Source organism: Orycteropus afer, unplaced genomic scaffold (genome assembly GCF_000298275.1).
Source record: "Orycteropus afer afer isolate SDZICR_OR568_19922 unplaced genomic scaffold, OryAfe1.0 scaffold00024, whole genome shotgun sequence".
Taxonomy (NCBI): Eukaryota; Metazoa; Chordata; class Mammalia; order Tubulidentata; family Orycteropodidae; genus Orycteropus; species Orycteropus afer.
In genome coordinates, this window is record NW_006921611.1 from 3,981,639 (window position 1) to 3,993,451 (window position 11,813).

The following is an 11,813-nucleotide window of genomic DNA, read 5'->3' on the forward strand; positions in this document are numbered from 1 at the left end:
TTCCATCTGGTGAAGTCCATGTGTACAGCCTCCATTTGTGTTGTTGAAAAAAGGTGTTTGCAATGAACAAGTCATTGGTCTTGCAAAATTCTACCATACGAGTTACTCGCTTTTCGTCTAGATAGTAAAATTGGTCATTTAAATCTGCTCAACTCTTCTCATGTTCCATATTGTACTCCATCTTCCATCTCTCCCAACAGACCAGAAAGTACAAGTCAAAAGATATACAAAATCTACCATGGGGTGAATAGAGTCAAAACACTAACTTTTATCCCCCTTGATTGCTAAAGACAAGGCCTGGGAGATTTGCAGCAACTTGGTCAGGGTCAGCACCACTGTGTGGTAGGAGAGTAAGCACAAAGAACATTGCCACTTTTTGTCTTCTGTGTGTGGCTCATGGTCTGACCACTGGTGTAGCAAAGGCCTATTGGAAGTACTGACCTTGGCTTTCAGAAGACTTTCTCTCAGTAATAATAATACATTAACCTTTTAAAGGCACTATATGTGGAGAATGCTCTGGGTACAACTTGTCCCTCATCCCCCCCTCACCCTACATTCCCCTTCTGTCCTCAGCTAAGACAACTGGCCCAACACACCTGAGTTTCTTTGTATCATGTCTGAGCACCTTCCATTTTGCTTTTTCCCTCAGAGATTTCACCTAACCAGTTATGACTTCTGTGCTCCCCACTGTTAGCCCAACTTCTGTAGCCATAGTCTCTTTCTTTCATCAACATTAAAACAAGATCAAGTTGATTGCAGCCTAGAAAGAAAAATACCCTTTGTCCTTTGTAGCTTGCATCCTCTCTGCCTCTACCCATTCCCAGCCAAGATTCTCAAGAGTTTTCTCACTTTCCATCTCCACTTCCTCACCTCTGCCTTACTCCTCAATTCATCTCAATCTCACTTCCACCCATCCCTCCCAAATCCCAATTACCCCTTTAGTACTAAATCTAATGGGCACTTCAAAAGATTTATTGTCCTGACCTCTGGGCAGCATTTAACATTATTGACCCTTCAGAATGCTTTACAGTTTCTTCTTCCTCAGCCCATACCTTAAATGAAGATATTCCTCAATGTTTTGGACTTGTCCATCTTTGCAAAATATCCCTGAGTCTTTTTACTGTGGCCCCAATAGTCATCTGTATGTTGAAATCTTCCAGATATACCTCTCTAGGCTGGACCTTCCTTCTGAATTGCATCTCTTACCTCTCAGATATAGCCTCATGACATCTTATGAACAGGCAATAGGTACTTCAAGCTTAGCTTGTCAGCATTGCATTCCACAGACCACCCAAGCTTGCTCTTTCTGATTTGTCTCCGTGAGCAGTATTACCATTCCACCCAAAACCAAAACCAAACTCACTGCCATCAAGTCAATTTTCATTTCCCCTTTTCTCCCCTACCCCTGCCAAAAACCATTACTAACCTCAATATTTTGGGAATAAATTACAGGTAGTCCCTGAATTACAACGTATTTTAGTTACAACAAACCACACTTACGGCCATCTGTTTTTTGGTTTTTGTACATCTTATCCTTAGTAATATGTGCTACAAACAATGTGGCAGCATGTAATTTGCTGATGTTATCATTCTCGCATGTTCACTCACAGATGTTTAATGTTATCTATAAAGATACTAATAACAAAAGAAAATAATGATGAAAATTAAAAAATAAATAAATAAGGTATTTGACTTATGTCAGAACCAACATAATAAACCCCAAATCCAAACTCACTGCTGTTGAGTCAGATCTGACTCCTTGGGTTTCTGAGATGGTATCACTACAGAAATAGATTGCCCAATCTTCCTTTCAAGGAGTGGCTGGTGGGTTTGAACCACCAGCCTTCTGGTTAGCAGTCTAATGCCTTAGGCACTATGCCACCAGAGTTCCTATGGAGTCCTTGAAATGGAAATCCATTATATATTGGGCACTACCTGTATTTCCTTTCAATCTCTAGTATTTTTCCCTTGTATAGGACACTTGTCATGACCAAAACAACCCCAGGCTATTTCTGCTTATGGTTTGTATTTTTAAAATTAACTCTCCATATTTCAGCTATATGCTTAATGTGAAACTTTAAAACCACAGAAAAACACTGTGATAAAGATTAAAATGTCCCATAATTCCACTTTCCAAAAGTACTCATTGTTAGTATTTTGCTATGTATGTGGGTGTGCATGTATATGTGTGTGTTATATACTTTAAAAGTAAAATACAATTGAGATTATATATTGTTTTGATACTACATTTCTCCATTTAATAATATTACATTAATACCTTTCCATGTTGACTATTTTTCAGTTTTGCCAATTTCATAGGGCAAATAGCATGTCCTATTGCTATTTTTTCATCGGTCAGTTTGTTGTACTTTGGTGGCTTGTGTGTTTCTATGAGGCTGAAGGCTATACCACAAATATTTCAAATACCAGTAGGGTCACCCATGACGGACAGGTTTCAGTGCAGCCTCCAGACTAAGACAGACTCAGAAAAAGGAAGGAGCCATCCACTTCTCGAAGAACTGGCTGGTAAAAATCTTATGAATAGCAGAGAAACACTGCCTGACACATTATTAGAAAACTTTATGAACAGCCTTGAACCATTGTCTGATGTAGTGCTGGAAGATGAGGCCCTCAGATGGAAGACATTCAAAATATGACAGTGGAAGAGCTGCCTCCTCAAAATAGAGTCTATTTTGATAATGTAGATGGAATAAAGCTTCTGGGACCTCCATTTGCTGATGTGGCATGACTCAAAATGGGAAGAAACAGCTTCAAACATTAATTAATAATAGGAACATGGAATTTACAAAGTATGAATCTAGGAAAATTGGAAGTTGTCAAAAGTGAAATGGAATGCATAGATATCAGTATCCTAGGCATTAGTGAGTTGAAATGGACTGGTTTGGGTCATTTTGAATCAGACAATCATATAGTCTACTATGCTGGGAATGATAAATTGAAGAGGAATGACATCACATTCATCATCAAAAAGAATGTTTCAAAATCTATCTTGAAGTACAGTCCTGTTAGTGATAGAATAATATTCATAGGTATTCTGGTTACTTAGGGCCACTCTAACAGAAAATACCACAAATGGGATGGCTTAACAAACAGGAGTTTATTCTTACAATTAGGAGGCTTTAAGTCCAAGTTCAAAGTGCCAGGCTCTAGGGGCTGGGTGAAAGCCCTTCAACCTTGGGGTCCAGCTCGGCCTCCTGCTCTTGGCCCACTGGAGCTAGAGGCATTTCTTCACTCAGCTGCTGGCTGCTGAGGCTGACAAACCCATGGTTGACAAGTAAAAATGCACAGTCCTGATGTTACCAACCCACACAGCAGGCCATTACTTCAAGTCCATTGTAAGTCCCAAGGTCGGCAGAGCATAGCAGGTTGCTGAGCAATGACATGGTTACATGCAGGGTCCAAGCGTGCCAAAGGCTAGAGACTACTCTCCAAAGCTTCTTCTTATATACAGGGAGCAGATCACACTCCCTGAGGCAGCTTACTCAGCTGCTCCCAGTAGACTCCACCATGGAGTTAATTACCAGTCTTATCATGGGGAATACTACATCCAGCTGCCCAGCCACTCAACCAGGCCCAGCCGAGTTGACACACAAACTGAACTACCACAATAAGCCTACAAGAAAGACTAGTTAATGTTACTATTACTCAAATTTACACACTAACCACTAAAGCCAAAAATGAGGAAATTGAAGATTTTTACCAACTCCTGCAGTCTGAGATTGATCAAACATGCAATCAACATGTATTGATTATTCCCAGTGATTGGAGTGCAAAGGTTGAAAACAAAGAATCACCAGTAGTTGGAAAACATGGCCCCGATGATAGAAATTACCCCAGATATTGCATGATAGAATTTTGCAAGACCAATGACTTATTCATTTCAAATACTATTTTTCAATAGCATAAATAGCATTTATACACACAGCCTTCACAAGATGGAATGCACAGGAATCAGATCCACTATACCTGTGGAAAAAAGGGATAGAAAAGCTCAATATCTTCAGCCAAAACAATGTCAAGAGCTGACTATGGAACAGACCATCAATTGCTCAAATGCAAGTTCAAGTTGAAGCTGAAATAATTAAAACAAGTCCACAAGAGCCAAAATATGTCTTTGATTATATTCCAGCTGAATTTAGAGAATATCTGTAAAATAGATTTGATGCATTGAATACCAATGACAGGAAAACCAGACAAATTGTGGGATGACATCAAGAACATTATCCATGAAGAAAGCAAAAGGTCATTAAAAAGCCAGGAAAGGAAGAAAAGACCAAAGGGATGCCTGAAGAGACTATGAAACTTGCCATTGGATGGAGAGTAGCTAAAGAAAATGGATGAAATGGCAAGATAAAAGAGCTGAACAGCTAGAGAAAACAAAGTCAAATATTATAATGAAATGTGCAAAGATAAGGGAAGAATACACTTGGCATTTCTTGAGCTTAAAGAAATGAAGAAAAAAATTCAAACCTTGAGTAGCAATATTGAAAGCTTCTATCAAGAAAATATTGAATGATGCAGGAAGCATCAAAAGAAGATGGAAAGAATATATGAGTCACTGTACAAAAAAGAATTGGTCAATGTTCATCTACTTCAGGAGGAGGCATACGATCAAGAACCAGTGGTATTGAGGGAAGAAGTTAAAGCTGCAATGAAGGAATTGGAAAAAAAAAAAAAAAGCACCAGGAATTGACAGAATACTGATTGAGATGTTTCCACAACCGGATGCTGTGCTGGAGGTACTTACTTTTCGATGCCAAGAAATTTGTCGTTGTGATGCTGAACATGTTTCAGTGGAACTTTCAAACTAAGATGTACTCAGAAGAAAGGACTCCAAAATTCGGCCAGTGAAAACCCTTGGAGCACAACAGTCTGATCCTGTTTTGCAAGGTGTCACTATGAGTCTTGGTCTGACTCTATAACAGTTGACAACAACATTATTTTAATATGCATTTCTTTCATGAGTAATTTTAACACATTTTCATATGTTTATTACGTATTTGAATTTCCTGTTTTAAATAATGGATTCATGACATATATTTTGCTTTGATATATTAATTAATTTTGATTTTTAAACATACTTTTCATATAAATGTTGCTATGGATATTATTATGGGGAGCTCTGGTAGCATAGTGCCTAAGGCACTTGACTGCTAACCAGAAGGCTGTCGGTTCAAACCCAACAGCCACTCCTCGAAAGAAAGATGAGGCAATCTACTTCCATAGTGATACTGCCTCAGAAACCCAAGGAGGGGTTTCTATGAGTCAGGTCCGACTCGATGGCACATAACAACAACAACAACATGGATATTATGCATATCTCAAATATTTTACTAGAATTATATCTTGTTTTTAATTTTATGTTACATATTTTAGCAAATTTTAGATTCATCAATTCCGACTCATAACGACACCCTTTGGGCTGGTGGGTTTGAACCACCAACCTTCTCATTAGCAATCAAATGCCTTAAGCATTACAACACCAGAGCTCCTGAAATTGTTGTATCTGTCAACAATTTCCTGTGTAAGTTTTCCTTTGTATAATGCTTAGAAAGTTCTTCTCCCATCACAGCAATTAGAAGTCATCTATATTTTCCTTCTCTCTTATGTTCTAAATTTTTGTACCAATCAAGCTATGACTGCTTGTATATTTATTTTGTAATGAGCCACCTTAATAAACTCTCTTTAATGCTAATAGTTTTCCAAATACTTCTCATAAATTTTTCAAGTTAATCAAAATATCTGTAAATGACATTAATTTCTTTCTTCTCTTTTCCAATATTCAAGCCTTACATTTTTTTTATCCTTTTTCTGGGACTCTCAGAATACTGTTAAATGACAATGCTGGTAGCCAATACGGTCAATTTGTCCTACATCTTAATGGGACTGTCTTCAGTGCTTTATTATTTAAATATAATTATGACTTTTATTTAATATATATCATTAATCAAGTTAAAGAAATGTCATTATACTTCAAGTTTAGTAAAAAAATGTGCTTGTAATTAATGAGTAATGGTAATAAAATTTTTTAAAATGTTTTGAAGCTTCTATCAAGATAATAATATCATTTTGCTCAGCTGTTTATATTGTTGTTGTTGTTGTTATGTGTCGTCGAGTCAAACCCGACTCATAGCGACCCCCCCTTGGGTTTCTGAGGCAGTATCACTACGGAAATAAGATTGCCCAACCTTCCTTCTGAGGAGTGGCTGGTGGGTTTGAACCACCAGCCGTCTGGTTAGCAGGCAAGTGTCTTAGCCACTATGCTACCAGACCTCCCCTGTTTATATTAATGAATTATATTTAAAATAAATTAAAGCTAAAGTATTTTTACATCTGTGGATTAATCCTTTCTTGGTCATACAAATCATCCTTTAATATTCTGCAAATATTTTATTTGCTAATAATATAGATATAATTTGCTAATATTTTATTAAGAGTTTTTGTACACATATTTAAGAGATTGACTTCATAGTTTTTAAAGAGAGAATATTGATTGTCCTGTTGTGGGCCAACATTATGGCAGCTATTAAATTGGGAAGTTTTCTGTCATTTTCTGTGTTCTGAACTAGCTTAAGTAGCATAGTACATATTTCCTCTTTGAACATTTTTCCAAAAAATCTGTTCAGGAGGTAAACCCTTAATTGATTTTTCAATTGCATCCATAGTTATTGATTACTTTCCAAATAGTCTGTAATTGTAGATTTCATTTACTTTTTATTTAGTTCTATGCAAAAATAATTTTTCTTTTTCCTTCTAATGTCTGTTACTGAATTATTTATGTATATACTTTTATTGATTTTTATTGTTGTTTTGTATCATTATCAGAGAATGTGGCCTGTAAAATTTCAACTCTTTGGAATTTATTAAGGGTTTCTTTATCGCCTATAAATAGGACAATTCCTCATAAACATAGCATGGATGTTTCAAAGGAAAACGTACTTGCATTTAAACCAAAAACCAAATTCACCGCCATCAAGTCAGATCTGACTCAACAACTCCTTCTTGGGTTTCCAAGGCAGTATCTCTACAGAAGTAGATTTCTCAGTCTTCGTTCTGAGGAGTGGCTGGTGGGTTTGAACTGCCAGCCTCTGGTTAGCAGTCAAATGCCTTAGGCACTAAGCCACTGTATATATTAAGAAATATGATATGTGTTTCATTGGATTTGATGCTGTTATTTACCCAAACTTTATTAAACTTGCATGCTAGATTATGGACAACACCTTTCTTAGTCCTTAGCTCTTCTTTATGTTTTTTCTATTTTAAGATTCATATTAGCCATTTTCACAGGATTCTGGGAGGTTGAAAATAGGCATCATTCACAATCAAAACTTACCCAAATTCCTCAGGAAAATCTTTCTAAAAAGTAAATCTCATTATAACACTTTTGTGTCTAAAACTTTTTAAATATTCTCCTTCCACTCCCTACTCCTTATTCCTCCCCCACTTGTCCTTGGGATAAAGCAGAGATTCCTTAAAATGACAAAGTCTTTAAGTTCTGGGTTACCTCTCTCCTCCTCTCCGGTCACTCTTCATATATTACACAAGTCACCAGTCATTGCCAACAATCTTACAGTTCCACTTCCATTTCTGCTTATCTTTTTTATCTAGGATTTTGTCTGGGTTGCTCACAGAACCCAGAACATAATCTTAACTCCTATTTTCACCTAGTTAGATGCTATTTGTTCTTGAGCACTCAGCTTAAATATCACTCCTTACCCCTAGTTCAGATGAAAGTTCAGTATGCTTTCTCCCCACTCTAGCCCTTTCTTAGTGTCTGTATTTAGTTAATAATCTATCTCATTGCACTGTGTTTCCCTCCCTAATTAGGGTGTGAGGCCTGTGTGCAGTGATTGGCTGACTTGTTTAGTGTCTATGTTAGTTACTTTCACAAAGTAGATGCTTCACAGAACCAAAGCACCAGTGATAGCCAGCGTCATGGCTTTGAGATTAGTTTCAGTTCCACTGCTTATGAGTCTGTGCTGATTACCAGAGACTGGGAAGAAATAAGCATTCAAGTTGAACAACTTATACAAATAATCATTGTAATTAACATTTTTGAGGACTTACTGTATTTGAGGCACTTAACTAGGCACTGAACGTAGGCATTCAGGGCTGGCTTCATAGGTATGTGACCAGTGTAGTTGCAAAGGGCTCCATGCTCAAAAAAGGGCCCCATGCTTGGGTTTAATGCTTTGCAGCTGCCATCTTAAAATTGTGTTTTATAAGTAAACTCTGACAGGGCAATGGAGTGTGTGCTGTGAATTGGTTGGTGCATGAGCACAAGTCCCATCTTCTCCTGCCTTCCCCTCCCCACGACTCCTTCTAGGATGGATTCTCTGCCTCCTCTTCCCCCACATCTACCCAATGACTGCACCATCTTCTGCCCCTTGTGATACCTGTACACAGGGAAAGTTTGGGTTTAGAATCTGTGCCCTGCATGACAGGTAGTCCACTACTTGTTTGTCAGTTTGTTGTACTGTGGTGGCTTGCATGTTGCTATGTGGAGGGAGGCTATGCTGCCAGTGTTTCAAATGCCAGCAGAGTCACCCATAGTGGACAGGCTTCAGTGGAGCTTCCAGACTAAGACAGACTGGGGAAAAGGATGAGGCCATCAAAGTGGGAAAAAATTGTCCTGTGAAAACTTATGAATAGCAATGAAACACTGTCTGACATATTACTGGAAAATTTTATGAATAGACATGAAACATTGTCTGACATAGTGCTGGATGATGAGCCCTTCAGGTCAGAAGGCACTCAAAATATGACTGAGGAAGAATTGCCTCTTCAAAGTAGTTTTTGTTGTTGTTAGGTGCCATCAAGTCATCTCTGACTCATAGCGACCCTATGGACTGCAGAAAAAAACACTGTCTTGTCCTGTGCCAACTCCACAATCCCAGCTATACCTCAGCCCATCCTTGTAGCCACTGTGTCAATCCATCTTTTTGAGGGCCTCCCCTCTTTTGTTGACCCTCCACTTTTACAAACATGACATCCTTCTCCAGGGAATGGTCTCTTCTTACAACATGACCAAAGTAGGTGAGATGAAGTCTGGCCATTCTCACTTCCAAGGAGCATTCTGTCTGCACTTCCTCCAAGACAGATTTGTTAGTTCTTTTAGCAGTCCATGGTACTTTCACCATTCTTTGCCAGCACCACAACTCAAAAGCATTGACTCTTCTTTGATTTTCCTTATTCATTGTCCAGCTCTCACATGCATGCATATGAGGTAATTGAAAAATACCATGGCTTGTGTCAGGTGCACCTTAGTCCTCAAGGAGACACCTTTGCTCTTCAGCCCTTGAAAGAGGTCTTTTGTAACAGATTTGCCCACTGTTATACATTGTCTGATATCTTGACTGTTGCTTCCATTGGCTCTGATTGTAGAACCAAGTAGTATGAAGTCTTTGACAACTTCACTCTTTTCTCCTTTTATTATGATGCTGCTCATAGGTCCAGTTGTGAAGATTTTTGTTTTCTTTATATTGAGACATAATCCATACTGCAGACTGTAGTCTTCAATCTTCAGCAGTAAGTGCCTCAAGTCATCCTCACTCTCAGCAAGCAAAGTTGTGTCATCAGCATATTGCAGGTTGTTAATAATTCTTCCTCAAATCCTGATGCCATGTTCTTCTTCATATAGTACAGCTTCTCAGATTATTTGCTCAGCATATAGATTGAACAAGTATGGTGAAAGGATACAACCCTGACACACTCCCTTCTTGATTTTAAACCATGGAGTGTCCCCTTCTTCTGTTTGAATGACAGCCTCCTAGTCTATCTACAGGTTCCTCATGAGTACAATTAAATGTCCTGGAATTACTATTCTTCTCAATGTTATCCACAATTTATTATGATCCACACAATTGAATGCTTTTGCATGGTCAATAAAACACAAGTAAGCATTTTTCTGGTATTCTTTGCTTTGAGCCAAGATTCATCTGATATCAGCAATGATATCCATTGTTCCACATCCTGTTATGAATCCAGCTTGCGTTTCTGGAAGTTCTCTGTTAATATATTCCTGCAACTATTTTTGAATTATCTTCAGTAAGATTTTACTCACACGTGATATTAATGATATTGTTTGATAATTTCCAAATTGTGTGGGATCACCTTTCTCTGGAATGGGTACAAATATGGATCTCTTCCAGTCAGTTGGCCATATAACTGTCTTCTAAATTTCTTGGCATAGCCGAGTGTGTGCCTCCAGTGGGGTATCCGTTTGTTGAAACATCTCAATGGATATCTCATCAATTCCTGGAGCTTTGTTTTTTGCCACTTTCTTCACTGCAGGTTTCATTTCTTCCTTCAATATATTTGTTCTTGAACATATGCCACCTCCTGAAACAGATGAACATTTACCAATTCCTTTTGGTACAGTGATTCTGTATTCCTTCAATCTTCTTCTGATGATTCCTGCATCATTCAATATTTTGCCCATAAAATCTTTCAATATTGAAACTCAAGGCTTAAATTTTTCCTCAGTTCTTTCAGCTTGAGAAATGACAAGCATGTTCTTCCCTTCTGCTTTTATAATTCCAGGTCTTTGCACATTTCATTATAATAGTTAACTTTGTCTTCTCTAGCTGCTCTTTGAAAATTTCTGTTCAGCTCTTTTATCTTGTCATTTCCTCCATTTACTTTAGCTGTTCTCCACTCTAGGGCAATTTTCAGAGTCTCTTCTGTCATCCATTTTGGACTTTTCTTCTATCCTGTCTGTTTAATGACCTCTTGCTTTCTTCTTGAATGATGTTCTTGATGCCATCCCACAATTCCTCTGGTTGTCAGTCATTGATGTTCAGCGCATCAAATCTATTCTTTAGATGGTCTCTAAATTCAGGAGGGCTATATTAAAAGTCATATTTTGGCTCTTGTGAACTTGGTTTAATTGTCTTCGACTTCAACTTGAACTTGAATATGAGCACTTGATAGTCTGGTCCACAATCACCTCCTGGCTTTGTTTTGGGGGAAGATATTGAGCTTCTCCATCCCCTCTTGCCACAGATGTAGTCAATCTGATTCCTTTGTCATCCATCTGGTGAAGTCTATGTGTATAGCTGCTGTTAGTGTTGTTGAAAAAGGTATTTGCGATGAATAAGTTGGTGGTCCGGGAGGCAGGACACAGCCCCCAGAGACAGGAAAGGGAGGCAGCACTGGGGACCACAAAAGCAGCAGGAATCAGGTAGGAACGAGGTAAGGGGAGGGCACAAAGGTTTACAACAGCTAAGGGAGACAAACTTGTCTGTGAGTATGTCATTTAGTAGTGATTGCACACTGCTGTGAGGCTGAGGCTGTGCCACCAGTGTTTCAAATGCTAGCAGGGGTTTCAACACAGCTTACAGACTGAGACAGACTAGGAAGAGGGAAGAGACCATCCAGTTCTCAAAAAATTGGACAGAGAAAACCTTATGAATATCAGTGAAACACTGTCTGACACATTACTGGGCAACTTTATGAATATCCTGAAAACATAGTCTGACACAGTGCAGAAAGATGAGCCCCTTGAGTAGGAAGGCAATCAAAATAGGACTGGGAAGGAGCTGCTTCATCAGAGTAGAACCACCTTTAATGATATGAATAGAGTAAATCTTTTGGGACCTCCATGTGCTGACACGGCATGAATCAAATTGAGGAGGAACAGTTGTAAATATCAATTAATAATTGGAACATGGAATGTATGACGTATGAATCTAGGAAAACTGGAAGTTGTCAAAAATAAAATGGAACACATAAAGATTGATATGCTAGGCATTAGTGAGCTGAAATGGACTGGTTTTGGCCATTTTGAATCA